The sequence below is a fragment of the Cavia porcellus genome, unplaced genomic scaffold (assembly GCF_034190915.1).
Source record: "Cavia porcellus strain 051 isolate PalLab524CR breed Dunkin Hartley unplaced genomic scaffold, mCavPor4.1 scaffold_4, whole genome shotgun sequence".
In the NCBI taxonomy this organism is placed as follows: Eukaryota; Metazoa; Chordata; class Mammalia; order Rodentia; family Caviidae; genus Cavia; species Cavia porcellus.
In genome coordinates, this window is record NW_026947487.1 from 52,401,588 (window position 1) to 52,415,202 (window position 13,615).

Here is a 13,615-nt window from a genome sequence, read left to right on the forward strand (position 1 = left end):
TCTACCTAGGCTTGCTCTCCTGAGGGACTCCTAGTGTGATTCCTGAAAGACCAACAGTAACTGGCTGGAAATCCCTGTTCCCATGGCATTGCCCTGGAGCCAGAGAGAAGTTTCTAGAATGCCAAGTCCAACGTTTCACTTCCTTTAAAAACCCTTTATTGATGTACCATTGACTTTTAGATAAAGGTAAAAATTGTCAACAATATCAGTTGGTGCTGTTCCCTTGGCGGGGGGATAATGGGGGCCCACTTTTCTTACCCCTAACTCCTGTTCTCTCTTCAAAATATAAATGTCGCTTCGTTTAGGAACCATTTTCCCAGCTCCTGTGCTTCCACAGCCCAAAGACTTCCACACCGCATTCCAGTGCCCCTCGGATTTCCTCTCTACTCCTTCATTCTGCAGGATTGGTGGCTGTGGCCTCTTTGCCTCCTTCATCACTGTTCAATTCCCAACAGCTACACAGTGCAGTGGTGCTTGATAAATACATGGTCAAAACACAGCATTAGGTGCCTTTAAGGGTTTTCTAAAGAAAACTCTTTTGTCTTTTTAAAACTCCCTTCCATGATTCACATAAAACTACTTCCTTTGTGTTCTTTCCACAAGCCATGATATTCCTTGATCAATAGCTTTACACCTCCCAATGCACAAGTCGTGTAAGTCATGCTTTCATAGATTTCAGTTCTCCTCTTCCCTGTTTCTTTTTATATGAAAATGAGAACTGATAACTTCAATCATCAGTTTATGGAAATACAACAAGTATTTCCTGCTTCTTGTAGAATTGTGTTTTCACAGGGGAAAACTTAAGGAGAGAGATTGAATATAATAAAGCTCACCTTGAGTGACTACAGATGTTGCTAGAAGGAATAACATACTGCATGGCACGGCAAAATATAGCTTGAACTGCAGCTTGGGCCTCCCTAGCCCATATGTGTTGGGAGCCGCAGCCCCGAGCCCGGTCGCCTCACTTGGCGGACGTGAGGCCTATAGTAAAGAGTAAAGCCTGAGGTAGATTACCCCTCCCATCGAGCACGTTAGTTTCCTGCTTACCGCGTAAGCAACCCGCTCAACAATATAGTCTGCCTGGCAACTGATGATGTTAGCCAATCAGCTTGCCTTGCTTACTTTAACATGATTGGACACTGTATCCGTATATATACTGGTGCCACCCCTGGGGGGGAAGAAGAAGCCCGAAAGTAGAAGCCCAGAAGGAGCCGCGGGGAGCGGACCAAAGGAGGCTTCGGCTGGGAGCGATCCCAGGGCAGGCTGTACGGAGAAGGAAAATAAAAGAAAAGGTTGTCCACTGCCAGACTTTGTCGTGTGTCCTTCCTGCCGGCCGGGAGCGGACATCGACATTTGGAGGCCCGCACGGGGACTGATCACCCCCGAGACGTGACAGCGGACAACGCTCCAGTACAGAGCTGCGAGACAGGTGAGTTGGGGATAAGCCTGGGCTCTGGGTGGCGCGCACCTACAGGGCTTTTAGACTCCCCTCAGGCTCACGCGTAAGTGGCGGATTCCTTGGGCCTCACGCGGTGAGTAACATATTAAAAGATGGGAAACATGCTAGGTAGCAACACTAAGAGCGAGGGTGGTTGTGGAGAAAGCTCTCAAGAGCTTACAAAAGTACGCAGGGTATTTGAGCAGGCCCAGTCGGGGAGCTCCCGAGAGGGGCCCGTCAAGGGGAACAAAGATGCTAAGGAGAAGGACGGGGCTCTAGCCTCGGAGTCGTCTGACTCCGAGGACGAGGGAAAGTTGAATGGCAAGGAGGCCAAAGAGACCAGCTGTCAGGAGCCTAAGTCGCTCGATAAGGAGTCGCAGGGTTCTTTACCTTGGGGGCTGTTCCCGGAAGCGATCCCTCGCCACGAGGCGGCCGCCCGGGAGCTCCCTTCCTCTTCGCCAGAACAGGAAGTGATGCACGGGCCCCCATTTTCCGCCCAATCATGGCCGCCGTCTTATGCTCCGCCGCCGGCGGGTCGGTATTTTTACAGGCGGCTTTGGCAGGGGGGACGTTTGTCTCATGAGGTACATCCACCACCTGGGATAGATGGTGGCCCCTACGGGATATTTCCTGTACAAGTAGCTATGGGCCAGGGACGCAATGCATGGGAGCCTTTTGAGATAAAGCAGATTAGAGAACTTAAAAATGCAGTTACAACCTTTGGGCCGACTGCGCCTTACACCATTGCCATGCTGGAGAACCTGTCTTCTGGGCCCCTCACCCCCGCGGACTGGATTCAGCTGGCAAAGGCGTGTCTGCCCTCGGGCAGTTACCTGGATTGGCGAGCCTGGTACGCAGAGTTCTCTGCAGAGCAGGCTGAGAGAAACGCCAATCGGGGAAACCGGGGGTGGAACAAGGAAATGCTTATGGGAGAAGGTCGGCACGCTGATGATCAGACTCAGTTCCCCGGCGCTGTCTATGAACAAATCAATGCCATAGGGCTCCGCGCCTGGAAGCAGGTGAGTGGCGCCGGAACAGCCTCCTTGTGTCTTTCAAAAATAATTCAGGGTACCACAGAGCCATTTGTTGACTTTGTGGCCCGAATGCAAGATGCTGCCGATAAGATATTTTCTGATCCGGGAGTGGCTCGACCGCTGGTAAGGCAGCTGATTTTTGAGCAATGTACAAAGGAGTGCAAGGCGGCGATAGCTCCTCATAAGAACAAGGACCTCAATGCCTGGATTAGGATATGCAGAGAGACAGGGGGGCCGCTCTCCAACTCGGGAGTGGCTGCTCTCCTGGCCGCGGCTGTACAGCAGAGGGGACCTCACGGGTTAGAAGGGGAATGTAAGGCTAAAGGGTGTTTTGCCTGCGGGGAGCCAGGACACATTAAACGTCATTGCCCAAACAATGCAGATGCTAGGCCTCGCCCTAGGAATGAAGAACCATATGTTTGTGGGCGATGCAAGAGGGGATCACACAAAGCTGAGGAGTGTAGGTCGGTCTTTGATGCTCAGGGCAACCGTATTTGTGGACGAGATGCTAGAGGGCCAAAAAACGGCCAGAGGGGGCCCCCTTCACAGGCGGGCCCCCGCCCCAGAGACAGGACAGCTCAGGATGGCAGCCTTCAACAAGGGCCACCCCTGGGTCAGCAGGTGTGGACCTCAGTGTCGCCTCCAGACTTATATTAGTGTTCCTGTCTATCCAGACATTGCTTCAGAACAGACACCATAAGGTCTTCACCACCCACATAAGAGCACATACATCCCTGCCAGGGCCCATGGCACAGGGGAATGCGGCTGCTGATACTGCCACTCGCCCGTTATGGATTTTTACCTTACTAACACCAATCGAGCGAGCCCGTGCCTTCCATGATAAGTTTCATGTCAATGCCAGGACACTAGCAAACCATTTCCATGTTTCCAGAGCAGATGCACGAGATATCGTGCGACTATGTGACTCCTGTGCCACATACAAACCTGCCATACCGATGGGAGTAAACCCTCGAGGTTTGATCCCTGGTGATGTTTGGCAGATGGACGTCACACATATACAGGAGTTTGGGACTCTTAAATATGTTCATGTTTCCACAGACACCTGTTCTCACGTCATATTCGCAACAGCAGAAACAGGTGAAAAAGTGTCTAATGTGATCAATCATTGCCTGGCGGCTTGGGCCGCATGGGGCAAACCAAAAATATTAAAAACTGATAATGGACCAGCCTATATAGGCAAAGCCTTCAATGAGTTCTGCAAAATGATGGAGGTTCAATTAAAACATGGTATCCCATACAATCCCCAAGGTCAAGGAATCATTGAGAGGGCTCATAGAAGCCTTAAAGAAATTTTACAAAAACAAAAAGGGGGAGTAGGCCAAGGCCTGGCCCCAAAGGCACGATTATCCATGGCACTATTCACACACAATTTTTTAAATTTAAATAATGATAATTGCTCCCCAGCCGTGGAGCACTGCAACCCTTCCCCCAACCATAAAGGGTGGGTGAAGTGGAAAGATGTCCTGACAGGACAATGGATGGGCCCGGATCCAGTGGTCAGCTGGAACTGAGGCGCGGTTTGTGTTTTCCCACAGGAATCGGGACGAGAACCACTGTGGGTACCGGAGAGACTGACACGGGCGACAAAGCCCTCGACTGAAGATCAGACCTGCCCTACCGGAGATCCATCACAGACCAACCAACAAGATGAATAGAAATAGCGATAGCCCGAAATGGACAAGAAGATCCTCAGGCATATGCATGGCTCGCTCGCCTAGCCTACGACCAAGTCTAGAGGTGGTGAGCTTCCCACACTCCTCCTCTAAAAAATTATGACATAGCTGGGTAGGAGAGTCAATGACGGGTAAGAGCGTACTCCCCCGGTGCGACTCAACCTAAGCCAGGCCCTACCCCATCCTGCACGTAAGCCGCTGGACTGTTAGATGCTGCCCAGGTCTAAATTTCTCTCCGAGGGGATTTCTTTATGGAGAGGAAATGAGTGCAAGCTTGTGTGCATCCAGGTTCCGTCCAGTTTGTGCCTGGCCCTAGAAAAAGGACGAGGGCCTCAGGGCCTTGGCAGACCATGGGACGGCCGACCAGGGTCTAAGCCAAGGACCTACGGTGGGCCTACGCATAGGGCATAAGCCTCTGCACCCAGTCCAGAAAGGGCTACGATGCGCACATTCATAAAAAATAAAAAAGGGAGAGATGTTGGGAGCCGCAGCCCCGAGCCCGGTCGCCTCACTTGGCGGACGTGAGGCCTATAGTAAAGAGTAAAGCCTGAGGTAGATTACCCCTCCCATCGAGCACGTTAGTTTCCTGCTTACCGCGTAAGCAACCCGCTCAACAATATAGTCTGCCTGGCAACTGATGATGTTAGCCAATCAGCTTGCCTTGCTTACTTTAACATGATTGGACACTGTATCCGTATATATACTGGTGCCACCCCTGGGGGGGGGAGAAGAAGCCCGAAAGTAGAAGCCCAGAAGGAGCCGCGGGGAGCGGACCAAAGGAGGCTTCGGCTGGGAGCGATCCCAGGGCAGGCTGTACGGAGAAGGAAAATAAAAGAAAAGGTTGTCCACTGCCAGACTTTGTCGTGTGTCCTTCCTGCCGGCCGGGAGCGGACATCGACACATATGGAAGAAAACAGAAGATGCTATGTAAGGATGGTGCACCCCCAGCTTGTGGGAAGTTACCTTTCCATCTTTCCATGGCTTTCTCTCTTCTCTGTGCCTTTCTTTAGCTCCAGAAGCAAGAACTGGTTTAATTACCCTCCCATAATAATTTTTATGCTGAACCTATTTTCCATTCACCTCAACTACGTAAAATTCATTGCCATAGAGCTCACAAACTGGGTTTACACATTTTCCTCATCTAATGATCTCTAATTTCAATATGTACAATGCACATGCCCAGTTTAAAAGTATACTTTCCTATTCTTGAAAAATTGGGGTTCAGAGAAATGTTGCCTATAATAACAACTTGATAATTAGAGAAAAACAAAGATGTCCGAAGCTAGCATCTGTTAATACTGGACAAGGCATGTGGACAGTGTTCCCTTTAAAGTTTACCCCATATTCCTAACAGTCTAGAAGCAACACTCTGAAATAAAATGCCTCCCATGTGTATTTGTATGAACTCCCATTCCTCCGACAAACCAATTTAGAATGATGTTTCTTAGTGTTTGCTGTGTGGACGAATCGCTGGACACTTACTAAAGAGCAGTTTGTGGGGCGGGGCCCCTGGGGAGGGCCGTGCAGCCTCCTTACTGACAAGCTCCTCCAGAGGGTTGTTGCCTTGGACTCAGATCACAGTAAAAATAGCAAAGACCTGGAGCTCAGTATATCCAAGATCTTCAGGATATTAGTAATCTGCACCTAGGAGATAGCAGGCATCTGACAGCCTCTGCTTGAATCTTAAAGGAATGAGTATTTCTTAATTACTACCCTTAACTGAATTATGTGTTGATTGATTTCTGTAAAAACAGTCACTTCCCAAAATCAACACTGTATCTCTTCCTAAATTGATCCAAAGTAGTTTTCTAGTTATTTCTTATTGCATAATACTTGTTCTCAAACAGTGGTTTTGCACAACAAAAGTTTCATTCTGTTTTAGAATTTCATGGCTGGGCATTCAGGCAGGGTGCTGACGGAGGTCCCCAGTGGTGTTCAGCCAGCAGCCTGCTGGAGCAGAAGGTCCCACATGACTTCAGGTACACATCTGAAGCGCAGCAGCTGGGGGCTAAGCTCATCCCAGCTTCTCCTCCATCCCATAGTTTCAGGACCACTCACTAGGCACTTTGCCAGGGCAGTTAGGTATCTTAACTAATAGTTCCAAGATGGCAGGTGCTCATCCTTCTAACACGCTGTGCATTGACCTGACATGATGTCACTTTTACCGCATTCAGTGAGTCAAGGCTGCCATGGACTAGCCACAGGCCAGGGCAGGTGTGATGGGTCCTTCCTCTCAACGAGAATGAGCAGGCCCTCCACCTCTTCCAGAGTCCACCAGTTGAGAGTAAAGTCAACTTCATGGACCCAGTGCTCTCGTGGGCTTGCATAAAACGTGTGGGAAAGCCACGGATGCTTATAGATTCTTCTTCCTTTGTAAAACTGACTGCGCATTTCAAACCATATTTATTTAGATCTCTCTACCTTTCTCTTGGCTGTCATATTCACAATATGGAACACATTTAGGTTTGTCACCATCGTAAAATGTAAATCATCTCTAAGGCAGTTTTCTTATTCGGTAGGAATTTACATAATTGCTAATTCACCTTAGAACTCCCCTGGTTTTCAAGATATTTAATCTACTCTGCTGTCACTTGTTGTCTAACTATCTAAAAATTAATGTTCAAAACCATGTCAAACCAAACAAAGAAGTATATGTATAGTATATGTATATAGGTATGTAATGCACATAAACATACACACATTTACCATTAGCTATTTACCTTAACTCCCTGCCTTATCTTTATTTGCAGCACAGTCTTTAAGATCTTATTCATAATTTAATATTACATATTTGAAGATATACTGCTTTAATTATAGATAACCTTCCTCTTTGAAAGCCCTTCAGATGTTTAGAGAAATCGCATAGCTCACTCAAGCCTGTGAAATTTATTCATATACCACGTTTATTTTTTAAAGATTAGCTGAAACCTTCCCCAGCTCATATTATTATTGACTGTCTTTTGACCTTTTACATCCCCTGTAAATATTCTCTTGCAGCTACAACTGCAAAAACTTAACACCATCAGGAAATACCACCCACCTGACCTGAGTTGAGAATAAGTGACAGGGAGCCTTTACTGGCTCCCAAGACCAACAGTAGGGGAAGAAAAAGAAGAACTGCATGATAATAAAGAAGTCATCAACATATCTAGAAGTCTCTTGCTAGCATACACCGCCTGTGTTTGTCAGGGTTCTGCAGAGGAACAGAGTTCACAGGAAATATTTCACGATTGCGCTTGATAATTTATTAGGTAGTTCACGGGATTAAAGCCTGAGGAGTTCACCATGGCCATCTGCATGCTGGTGAGCCGGAGGAGCCAGGAGCTGCTAAGCCTCAGATGAAATCCTTAGAGAAAGGTGGACCAAGGACACAGCCCCAGTGAAAGGTCAAAGGCCTGGAAGCTCACTGGGCAGAGTTGTTGGTGGGAATAGCATAAGAAAGATGAACTAACTGGAGACCAAGGTCCAAGGATACACCGGCTCAAAAAATCAGTTCTTCAAAACACTGGCAAGCTTCTTTCCTTCCTTTTTTATTCCATCACAGCTACAAGCCTATTGGCTGGTGCTGTTGACAACCAGCTGGGTCCCCCTCCCAGCTTGCCTGCCTACATGTGAATCATCACAGACACACTCAGAACTGAGCTTTATTAGGACCAGGTGAGGTACAAAGGAGGATGAGACACAGCTAGACTCATCTGTAGGAAAACGGGTGCACCTCAGGACCGTAACTTTAAGTGAAATAAACTGGACACCCAAGCTTAAATATCACCTTCTTTATCTTGTGTTAGAAAACACAAAGGTACACCAGAAGCAAAATGGAACAAATACTGGGCACTAAAACGAACATGTTCAGAGGGGCAGGGGTAGCTCAATCCAGCTGTTGTTCTTGACAGTTATTCTCTGGATTTCTGTATGCCTTTTTAGGTTATTACCACAGCCAAGGAAGCTGATTTTGACAAGTGTTCATATTGCTTTAAAGAAAACAACCCCAATTCCCTACTCTGACTCCTCTGATGATACCAGCTGGTATACATTTAATTTTGCATTGATTTTTTTTTTTTTTTTGCTTGAATTTCCTTCCATAAGACATGGAAAACTGCATAACCTTTGGGCTTCAGAAAACTTTATCTGTTGCTGGTATCAAGGAGTTAATTCAGGTTCTTGGAGATTCTACATTATCACAGTGTTATTTCAAAGCAGATGTAGACTCAGAGTTATTAACAGTTAAGGTCATAAGGCCCTTTGGTAAACTCAGCTCAAGGCTGTCCAGCTAGAAACAGCACTCAGGCAGGCACTCGAGTCCAACCACAGGACCACTATGCTATGACAGCTTAAAGTCAGTAACTAAGTCCTTCCTGCCAGTAACAATCCCCAGGCCCTACCTCAGGTACATACTCACTCATCCAGTCTCTGCATAGTTCTGTTTATGACATTTTCTAGGGCTAACTTCTGTTCTTTCCTCTACCTATTCCTTGTTAGTGGAGATATTCTTTCCTTTGATGTTAGACATTATTGTTTTATCATGAAGCTTCTTTTCCCTAATATCTATTAAACTGTTTATTATTCATCAGCAATCCTATGAAATAATGTGTACTTACCAACTTTTCATCACTGTTGCTACATATTTGTAAGGATAAAATGTAATGGTACAATCATATGTAGACAACTCATCGATAGTGCTTTCAGCATGACCATATGGACTATGATTGAAGTGGAGGAAAAATCTTTAAAAGGTTAAAAAAAAAAGTTTCTTTTAAAAAGCCAAAATGCCCTGGAAGAACTATTGTCAAGTGGAGTAGGAACCAACAGTATTTCCCAGGTTCTCTTATGGTCCCTTTCAATGAATTAATTAGTCAGGGCATTCAGTAAATGTGAAAGATTACTCTTTTATTTTAGGACAGAAAGTAAGGAAAAGAAGTACAAAAGTGCTCAAGGATAAAAGAGTGCTTTGAAGGAAAAAGAAAAGCTATGTCCTGCAAGCAGAACAAGAGCAAGAGGGTGGGGAGGGGGCAAAGTCCATTGCCACATCTTTTTACGTCTTCTTTGATAGTTGATCCAGATGGTACCACTGGGTTTCATGCTAAAAGACCAACATCAGGTGCCAGGTTCAATGCACTCTTCTGTCAGAAGATTGGTACCAGGAGCAGGGTTTGGCTGGATCCTATGTCAGCTCAGGAATTGCTGGTCTGCACCCATGGTTAACATGTCTCTTCAAATAGCAAGTTGTGACCAGTGCTCTGGTCACTAAGATTATCTAGATAAAACAGCAGTTAAGTATCAAATTACATGGTGTAGTTAGAAACCAGCCAGAAGTTCAGGGAAAGGAAACATTAGAAGTGGTCTGTGAAGGAAGTAAGATGAGGAATGGAGTCCACACACAGCCAGAGGAGGGTTGAGGGTGCACCCAAATTCCTGTGGATACAGGCACACATGTTCCCTCTACTTTTTGAAAATGATTTATGATATAGTAATGAGAGAGCTGGGCCAATGAGAACCTAATGACTAGAACGAAGATGTCTTAGCTTGAAACTGAAGCACATTCTGAGCACTGAAATCTGCCCATGATGAGTAGAGGGTAAAATCTATTGGTAAACAGCAGGAATCTTTTAGCATCCAGAAATAAAGCTCTCTATTTCTAAGTCCTAAGTTGTTACTGCTTGCCTTGGCTCTCCTTTCTAGCTCTCTCTCCCTACTGGTTTTCTGGTGTGTTGTCTTTAATAAACAGTTAGCTTACCTCGAAGACTCTGAGAGGTGGCTGAAGAATCCAAGAACCATGCAGATTGCCCACAATACAGACACTGTCAGAGTCACAAGTCATAGTTTCTTTCATTTATATCAAGGACACCTGGTGACTTTACCTTTTATTTTACTTTATTCTGACACATTGTGCTATGAAATCAGTAAAGTGTCTTAAAAAGTGGAGGAAAGTTTATGCCAGGGTCACTCTCAGAGCACTGTGCTCTCTGTTCAGTGGGACCAGCCTTTGTTTTCATCTTGGACTTCACAGAGGCGAGAACCCAGTGCAGCAACACGTACTCAGGCTGTTGACAGTCTCAGCCAGCTGACCAGTGACAGAGCTGGGTTACAGCTGAAAATGTACAAGGAGATGACAATGCAACTCCCAATTTGATGGAGAAAAGCTTGGGAAATAAAGGATTCCTTAGAAGGGAATAGGTAGCCAAAAATTTGACAAAATGAAACACATGTGTGTATCTTACAAATTCCATTTGGTGAAGAAAGTAAGATTCCTGACCTCGTTCAGCTGCAGCACTCAGAATCTCATGTTTAAGTTCTTACCAAATGCATTTCATTAGAACTTTACCAAAACTAATAAAAAGTTCTGATCACACAATGAAAACAAAACACCCATAATTTCTCCATTTATATGTAGTCATTGTGCACGTTTTAATATATAATCTACAAAATTTTAATTTTCTATGTATTCAAAATAACCTTTAAAAATTATGTGCACTGTATCAATTATTCTGCCACTCTGGCACGTCACTAAACATTCCTCACCAATATTGTGGTTTGCATCACCCATCATGTCTTCTATTTTAATTAACATTTAGATGGCTCCCAGATTTCCCTGTCACAAAAAATACTGTGATACATGGCTTTCCTTGTGCATGAAATTTCATTTTTTTTTTTTTTTTGTCTTTTTCGTTTTTATCGGTACCGGGGATCGAACTCACGACCGCCTGCTTGCAAGGCAGGTGCTTATGCCGCTGAGCTAAATCCCCAGCCCCATGAAATTTCATTTTAAAGAGTGAGGCTAACCAAGGAGATCATGAAAATGTAGCTTCCCATTCTATTTTCAAATAAGTGAATATAATTAAAACTTGTGTATCATCTCCACTTCTCCCATCAGGTATCTGATGGTAACTGGTAATTAGCAGCCGCCCCTACAGTGATCTCATTTATGCTAATTAACAAAATCAAGTAAGGTTGAAATTCACTGTCCTGTTTAGTGAATCATGAGTCTGGCAGCTGTTCTGACCGAGGCAGGCATTTGTGTCTGGCTGTTAACAGATTGTCTAAAAAAGCATTTTCTGATTACTTTCTAGTAAACCTATTCTCAGGGGCCAATACAGTAAACATATCGCTAGATTTCTTGATTGAGAGAAATTTGAACTGACTTTTACTTTGGGGTTTCACATAAAAAAAGAAAATTCCTTTAACTAATTTATTTATGTCTACAGAAAGCCAAGACGCTTTGAAAAATATCCTTTTCAAGATACTCTACAGAGGAGGAAGTGTTTTACCTATGTATTTTGAGGGTGATATTGGACACAGAACATACTGTTGAGATGAAATTCATTTGCTAAATACTAGATTATTTTAATTTCCCACTTCACTGTCAATCTAGATAGTGTCAACTTGGCACATATCAAATCTTAGCTTTATATGTATATTTATATTTATAATTGAAGGACAAATATCCAGTTGTGTTCACCATCAGTATAATAATAAGGGAAGAGCAGTGAATTTCGGATATTATTAGACTAAGTTCTTAGGATTATGACTTATTCTTGAAAATAAAAAAAGAAAACACATTTTGCATTTATCTTTCCTTCATACCCCTGCATATGACTGCCAGGTATTGCAATTTAGATCTAAAGTATCCCCCCATAGTCTCGTGTGATCCTAGGCGGGGCTTTGGGAATGCTGTATCAGGAGGTGAATCCGGGATGACATCACGGCTGAATGGAGATGGGGCTTGGTTGAAGCAAGTGGGTCCCTGGGAATATGACCTGCAAGGGTGTGTTCTTGTCCCCAATTCATCCCTTGTCACCTTCTGCTTCCTTGATGTCATAGGGTGAGCAGCTGACGACTACCAGGCCACTTCTGCCTTGTAGCCTGTCTTGGTTACTTTTTTAATCGCTGAGACAAAATACACAGCACTCAAAGTTCAGGAGGAGAGCTTTACTGTAGCTCAGAGTTTGTAGAAGTTTCAATTCAAATTTGGCTGGCTCCAAGGCAGGGCAGCACAGTAGAGGAACATCACAGAGGAGAAAACGTTCAGAGCAGGCAGAAAGCATTAGAACAGCAAAGCAGGGAAACAGCAGCAGCTGACACCAGCCCTCTTTCTGTCCCTTACATTCTGTCCAGCCTGCCTGTCTTTAGGGTGGGTGTTCCTCACACCCAGCGGGGGGCACTGGATCATGAATCATTCCAGCAGCACATCTTACTTCCAGCATCCAGATCCTGCCATTTGTGACCACATGAAGCTTCGGGGGACATCTAGCTACAAGCCATAACAGAGCCAGACAGCCACGGATTAAATTCACTAATACTGTGGGTCAAATCAACCTTCCCACCTTGGGATTAAAGATGTAGGGCACTGTGTCCCAGCCATGGGAAATAACTAATATGCCACAAAAATCTAATCATCATAAAAATGTCTCATGAATATAATCACGGCTTCTAACTTTAGGCTACTTCAACTAGATATCACTTAACTCCAACAAAATTTTAGTGGGCTTAAAATAGCTTTGTTGTCTGTGCTACATTTAGTCCATACACAGACACACTATTTTATTTCTACATATTGAATAACCAAATTTCATAAAGTTTTTCAACACTAAAATCAATACAAAGATAATCTCTTTAAAGCAGAGGGATGGTCATTTCAGTGTTACCGAGGCAGGTGTAGGACTTTTCCTACTTACCTAAACAAAAACGTGATACCCAAATTTAGAAGGTACAAATATGACTGTGGAGAAAAACATAACTCTTTCCTTTCCTCTGTCTACTGCGGTCCTTGGCTTCCTTCTCTGGGGGAGACTGACAGCTCCTGCAATACCACATGAGATAATACCCACTCCAAACTGTACCAACAGCAGCCCAGGTGCAGCTCATGGTAGAACACCTGCCCACCGTGTGGGAGCCCCTGGGATTCACTTGCAGTTGAAAGAATCAAAAAACAATTTAAAAACCACAAATGATGAAGGACTCTACCCCGTATTGTTGTCTTTTCCCCCTTATTCTTAGTATTACTCAAAGATTCTTCACACGTAGAAATTAGTTCAGTTTTTAGTAGCCGCACGTAACAGTGGGTTGATATATAGCTAATATAGATAGCTAAGAGAGGCAGAAATATTGTAGGTGGTCAGATAGGGTCAGGCTCTTAAGATCAAGGACAAACATGATACACATCCCAACTGTGGACAGAGACACATCTGCTGGGGACCAGGCCTCAAGACAACAATGAGGTGACCACCCCTCTATACCTCCTCAAAGGACAAATGCCAGGTCTAATCGAGCCTCAATAGGTAGCCGTCATCCCAGTGGGTGACCAGGAATCTCCAGACCCATCATTTCCTGGAAAAATCTTTGTTCTTTCCATGTCGCTCATGTGTGACCTGCTTCCTCACTGGATCACTATTATCTGAGCAGCTAGACTTGTAATCTTCTTGGTCAATCATAGCTGTAACCTATGCCCTGCT

The 13,615-nt window shown here is 44.8% G+C and overlaps 1 long non-coding RNA gene across 1 annotated transcript; it reads left to right on the forward strand.

The window, feature by feature from the left end:
• The first annotated feature begins 927 nt into the window (after positions 1–927).
• LOC134475705 (uncharacterized) lies at positions 928–5,020 on the forward strand. Its single transcript, XR_010046889.1, has 2 exons — positions 928–1,429; positions 4,029–5,020. It is a non-coding gene; the product is annotated as an uncharacterized LOC134475705 (long non-coding RNA).
• The last annotated feature ends 8,595 nt before the right edge of the window (positions 5,021–13,615 follow it).